Genomic DNA, 7,145 nt, shown 5'->3' with positions numbered 1-7,145 from the left:
TGACCTTTCAGATGAAATTCCAGTAGTTACCACCAAACCGAGTTGGTGTTGGTGGTAACTATTGGTTTTTTTTTCTTACAAAAGTATTTCGAACATTATCCCACACAGGCACGTATGAGTTTCTAGCGTTAACAGCTCCCATCAGGCTTTGTTTGTACAACTTTGGGAACAAATAAAAATATTTTGATTTATGTCACACTAGCACATACTGCCCATGGAATTAGTACACTTTACCTAACATCAAATGAGGTAGTTCTGTTTATTTAAATGTTAGTAGTGATTAAATGATAATAACAAATCCAAGTTTACCACCTCGAAACCCATTGGGATCATTATAAAGTACATGAAAATCCATTAAATTTTAGGATTTTTATCAGTTTTTTCCACTAAGAACCGGAGTTAAGGCAAAAGTCACTATGCACACTTTTAAGAAGATGATATTTGCAATTAATTGACTAATTTAGTCTTAGTCTTAGTAAATAAAATTTTGAACTAACTGTAACTGCAAAAAGGTTGTACCAGCACTTGTGGTTGCAGGAAAGCAGGACTCAAATGCTCAGCTGTTTGCAACTACAGCAACGGTCAATCCTGCGAAAATATACAGGACCGGAGATGTGTGCCGACATTGAAAAACCATTCATTGGTATCCACCATCAAATGACAATTTCGACCGGCCTGATCAGGTTGACGAAGAAATGCTACCATACACGCTGGCCCCAAACGGAGTGCTGTGGATTCAGATTTCCAGCCTGATTCATCAAAGATATACAAGAGATACGAGTTATAACAATTTCCCTCGCTGTACTGTATATTATACACACAATGATCCGAAAGGCTATCTAGGTGGAAAACTTGGATTTGTCATCACTATTTCATCACTACCAATATATATAAAAAACAGAACTACCTCAATTGATGTAAGGCCACACCTCTTTTTGGTATGATTTCCATGTATTAAATTCTTTGATAGGTAGATTAGGTAGTTATAATAGGTACTGCACCTTCGCAGCGCTTTTTACGTCTTTTTACTACGAGAAGAGTTTTTGCAATAACTCAAAAACGGCTCAACCAATCATGTTTTTTTATAGTTTTAATTGAAAGATTTTTTTAAGCTTTACTTGCTTGATATTTTTCATAATTTGGTTGGACATATGGTTGAAAAGTTAGAGGAGAGGGGGGACACAATTTAGTTTTTTTTTTTCAATGCTAAAACGTACCATTTTCAATGCTAAAACCTTTTAAGGTTTTAAAATTGAAAATGTTTATCAGATCGTTTTGGTGGGGAGTGTTATTTGGCTATATTCCCGCAAGGTATACATAAGTATAGATGAAGTAATGATAATATAATTATCATCATTAAATTGCATAAGTTGGCGTCGATAACGGTTTCCTGTAGGCACACATACGGTCGCCATGTGCGCAATCCGACGCCAGTTGCGAGAAGCGCGAAGTCTGTAAATTCATGTAAGAGAATTCTGCCTTTGCTTGAAGTTATAAATATTTTTTTGGCCAATATTTCATTTTTGGTACAAGCTTTTATCGCTGACTGTACCTTTCTTTTCACAGGCAAGTAATACCTACTCAATAAGACATTTTCTCATTTCTGTACTGATACGACTCCGGCTGCTTCAAGAAGTGTCTTCTAGCTATAAAAAGAATGTAAACAGAGTATTGCTCAATGATATACATAAATATCAATCTAAAACCGTTTATCACGGATCCGAAATTGCACATGTGCCCGAACACTTGAATTAAACCACTACTAGCTTTTATCGCTGACTGTACTTTTTTTCCACAGGCAACTAATACTCATCGACATAATTCTAAAAACCCCAAACACAATTAGGTTGCGTTGTTTTATCACAGAGTTCTTGTGGCTACCTCCAGTCGCCATCATCAGATCAGCTCGATAGTACCATAATATTGCATTGTCACCCGACTTACATATGTATGCAATTTTTAGCTTCATTGGAAACCGGGATGTGGGTCAACTTGCAATATTTGATTACAGACAGACAACGGGACAGGTAAAATCTTGGAGGATTTAACAAAAAAAAAAGCGGCCAAGTGCGAGTCGGACTCGCCCATGAAGGGTTCCGTACCATTTATGACGTATAAAAAAAACTACTTACTAGATCTCGTTCAAACCAATTTTCGGTGGAAGTTTGCATGGTAATATATATATCATATATATTTTTTAGTTTTATCATTCTGTTATTTTAGAAGTTACAGGGGAGGGAGAGAGTTTTCTATTTTTGTGTGAAAATCTTAATGCGGTTCATAGAATACATCTACTTACCAAGTTTGAACAGTATAGTTCTTATAGTTTTGGAAAAAAGTGGCTGTGACATAAAAGTGAGACTTGAACTCACGGCCTCTGGATGAGGCTTTGCTGCCTATGGATGAGGTCTTGGTGGCTCAGATGGCAGAGCGCTGGAGTATCAAGTCAGTGGAGGCCGTGAGTTCAAGTGTCACCCTGGACAGTAATTTTTCCACTTTTAAATTTATTCTAAGCTTAAAATGTTAAATTCTCCAAGAGTGAAACTAAATAAAAGCTTGTAAAATGGGTAAAAATCAATATAAAACTACAATTTTGCGTTCGGCTTTTTTGGTTCAGTTCGTCCTAAACTCTGGCCGATAAATCCTGTAAGAAAAATACGCTTGTAGATTGCACCTATTTACAAAAAAATAATTAAATGTCACTAAAAGCCACGTCATTGTCAGTGTAGGAATTAGTCGAAAATCCATGTAGATATTATTTTAACTGTTGAATTATCTACATATTACTTTATAATGCCTGAGCCTAAAGAAATAGGGCCTCAAGTGAGATTTTCAAAAACCTTATTGGGACTTTTCAAAAGAGGGTGGTGGGAGATACCGGAAATAATGGGCTCTACGGCTTTAGCATTTGTGGGAATCGGCTTGGCCGTTGTTGGTGTTTACAATTATATTCAAAACGATGGCGCTAATACCGAATACAAAAAAACGTACACCATAGTACGGCCTGGCGATCCCAGAGAGTGTCGTCTGAAAAATCCAGTGTACACGAAATTTGATTGTTAATATTTTAGTAGGTAAAAATTCATTTATAATAAATAGTTCATTAATTTCTATATCTCTGTTTATTTGACAAAATCGTCCAACTGCCATAAAAACACCTTGTACGAGTTGTATGTTCACAAGAATTCTCTTTCCTGAAAGATTATCAACCTTTCCTTCATTGTGGCACAATGTAATTCCTCAAGATCTTGGATAATTTAAACCCTTAAACTATCAAGCAGATCTACGATGCCTAAAAACATTCGCTGGATAAGGTAAATTGCTTCTACAATCTTAATCTTTAAATCATTTGATTGCGTGAAACATGATACACTAGTACTCGTACCAGGGGGGAAGTAAGTGCGGAAATGTATAGAGCACTTTTGTTTTAAGGCGACGTCCCTTGGAAACTTGGCACGTTTGTTCCTTGGCCTTGGGTCATACTAAGCCGATCGAATGCCCTATTAGTGGTACATTATAAGGCTTGGAACGCTACAGGCTTACATTTTTGGCACTTTTCTCTTTATTGTGTTATTTCATTTCATTTTCTTGGGTATCACGACTCAGGGAATGTTTTAAGGAAAAAGATATTTTCATAAATAAGAATATGTTTAAAGGCGATAGAATAAACGGAACGAACGTAAGTTAGTCATAGTTAGATTGTTCCCAAATATTTATTATTCCCTAGGGAGTTATGAATTTATTAAACTATATAAGTATTCCTTTCAAATAAGGCATAAGTGTTATATTTGTTGGTTAAATTAAGATTTTAATGTTTTATTAAAAATATGAATATTAGTGGGTTATTCTCACTAGTTACCACCAAGTTGTTACCAGTGGTACCTACTGGGAATTTTTCCCACCTTTTACTACGGTAACTACTGGGAAAAAAAATCCCACTAGTTACCACCAACTCGGTTTGGTGGTAACTACTGGGATTTTTTTTCCCAGTAGTTACTACTGGTAAAAGGTGGGGTTTTCTTTTCCAGTAGTTACCACCAAAATTTTGTTAAAGTTCAATACTAATATAAACAGTAGAAATAGTAAAGTATAAATAAAGAGCGCTTTAATAAATAGTTATAAGTCGATTAGTGTTTCAGTTAACTGCTTTAAAAGTGATGAAAATTATATAACCGGTGCAAGTGCATAAAATTAAAAGTTAAAGAGAAATGAACGTTTGGTTGATAATTTATCTTATTAATTGTAACGTTATCTATGAAACCTGAATCTTTTGTCAAGGGCGCTTACGCCGCACTGCGTAGTGCAGCGTTGTATTTATATAGGAGCATCGCTGATAATAAGCGAATGAAGATAAGCGTAAGCGCCATCGACAATAAGGTCCGTTTCAATAAATAACGTCACAAGTATACGAACAAACAAATCAGTCAAAGATCGACTATTTTTAATCAATTTTAAAGTTCATCAGATCAGATCAGTTTACTGAAACAGTAATGACTTATAATTAAACTAATAACTGTTTAACTTATAATTAATTATTTATTAAAGCACTCTATGTTTAGACTGTTTTTATGAGTATTTAACGCTAACCAAATTTTGGTGGTAACTACTGGGAAAAAAAATACCACCTTTTACCACATCGAGTTGGTGGTAACTAGTGGTATTTTTTTTTTCCCAGTAGTTACCAGTAGTAAAAGGTAGGAAAACTTGGTGGTAACTAGTGGGAATAACCATATTACGATTCTGTTTGTACATCTTTATTATTAAAATTATTATAGTTTTTACAGATACGCCAGTCTGTTAGGGCTTTTAAATATACTCGTTTCTGAACGTATCTTTGATGTCAATGTGAAAAAAAAGGTTATGATCGATTTGGTTATGGTTCATTTGACAGTTTATAGAAAAGGGAGCTTTACGGCTATTGTTCACACAATTTACGCAAATTAAGGTAAATTGGACGAACAAAATCACTAATGGCTGCTGCTGCATCAAGACGTTCCCTTGGCCAACTTCTTCAGCAGGGATGGAACGAGATTCCAGAGATATTGGCTTCTACTGGTCTGGCCTTAGTAGGAGTGGGTTTGGCTACGATAGGATGTTATAATTACGTGAAAAACGACGGGGATAACAGAAGATACAAGAGTACCTACGTAGTGATGAGACCTGATGATCCCAAAGCTAAATTAATTCGCAAAGATTGAGTGTGGCAGTACTTCGCGAACGTAATAATGTTGGACTAGCTGCAATTATGTAATAAAGTTTCACTCTGTTAAAATTTGTTTTTATTGTCTAGGAATACGTTATAATCTTTCCTAAACCAAAGTGAAATTAGTAGATTATCTTCCTATTGTTCAGCTGCATGCTGCAAGTGTTTGTGACAACAACTGGTCATGATGGTTCAAAATAATTTCTTCCTGAATACTTGGGTTTCCAAACAATTTGACGATATACTACTTTGTTTTAACCCAGCCATTCAGCTTAAGTAGTGTCATAAACCACCGAAATTATTACTCAACCAAAATCAGAATATGATTCAAAAGTACTGTTAGCACAACAGTTCTTATAAATTATTATTAACAAAGAGAATTTGAAATAGAGGTGGATTGTCAAAGAAAACTTAGTAGCAACAGTAAATTTACTACCATCTTTCAACACATGATTAAAACCTTTAGAATGCCATTTGGCTTTGATCCTTATTCTTTCACTGATATGTGTTAAATATCAAAAAGTTGAGATCAAAGGCCAAAGGTATGGCGGCATCATTTCAACAAAATTAACACACATCAGTGAAAGAGTGGTGGTGGCCGAGTGGATATGACATCAAACTTTCAATCCGGAGGTCGCGGGTTCAAATCCTGGCTCATATTAATGAGTTTTTCGGAACTTATGTACGATATACCATTTGATATTTACCACTAGCTTTTCGGTGAAGGAAACCCGCATACATCTGTGAACAAATTCAAAGGTGTATGTGAAGTCCCGAATTCGCATTGGGCTAGTTTGGGGACTATTTCTTTATTCTTTATTTCAGGTAAACATCTGTAACTTACAGCTATAGCCACTATAGCCCAAGCCCTCTCGCGCATGAAAGGAGGCTTGTGCCCAGCAGTGGGACACACGTCCCACACACCTACACGCGTAGGCTGAATTATTATATTTATATTATCAGTGAAAGAATAAGGATCAAAGTCAAATGACGTTCTAAAAGTTATCATAATCAACCTTGTTTTGGTACTAGTACCTATATGTAAAATATGGGTCTGAACTTAAGTTGTTACCATACATACTATATTTCTGTGGCTATTTTTACCTAACAATTTAATTTTTCATCACACTTGCTCGTAATGAGCTATATTATAGCCACGGGAGTAATAGTTTTTTTTAATTGTATTTTTTCCATGAGCATATTGGCCATAATGTTTTTTTCAAGTAGGTAAGGTATAAATGAGTTTTACAGTACATATGGTGCTACTTTATCGCACTAGTGCGAAAATTAGTATATTATGTTACTGTGTAAAACATTTAAAGGGCCATATGTACTGTAAAATGTTGTACAGTCAGCGTCAAATACTTTGTAGCAGTCAAAGTGGCCAAATAGTTCGGTACACCATACTAAATATATGGTGTACCGAACTATTTGGCCACTTTGGTTGCTACAAAGTATTTGACGCTGACTGTACGATACATGTGCGAATAGGTAATTCGCAACTCGTGTCGATTTAAAACACTCCCTTCGGTCGTGTTTTAATTTATCGCCACTCGATTCGAAATAGTATTTTATATAATAGAGAACTTTCAGTCGAGTACCGTGTTTAGGCAACGACGCTTGCTGAGTTGCCAAAGCAAAGTACGAGATTGAAAAGCTTGATTATATCACTTTTGTATACAATACTTTTTCTACGAGTCAATAAAAATAATACTTTAAACTAATAAAATCATACAGGTAAACAATCTAAAAGTATACAGCTATTTAAGATACGCGAGCAGCCGCGATACCTTCATACTCGTACGCCCCCGGCCGCCGGTACCCGGCGGGGTGGTCAACGACATCTCGTAACTCATGAGGCCCTGGGGCCCTACCGGGAATATCGAAGTTCGTCAATTGCGGGCATTTTTCTCTGTCACTCTAATTACGTCTTAATAAGAGT

The sequence above is a fragment of the Cydia pomonella genome, chromosome 1, assembly GCF_033807575.1.
Source record: "Cydia pomonella isolate Wapato2018A chromosome 1, ilCydPomo1, whole genome shotgun sequence".
NCBI classification, from domain to species: domain Eukaryota; kingdom Metazoa; phylum Arthropoda; class Insecta; order Lepidoptera; family Tortricidae; genus Cydia; species Cydia pomonella.
The sequence above is the reverse complement of the archived record's forward strand: the minus strand, read 5'-3'. Positions refer to the sequence as shown.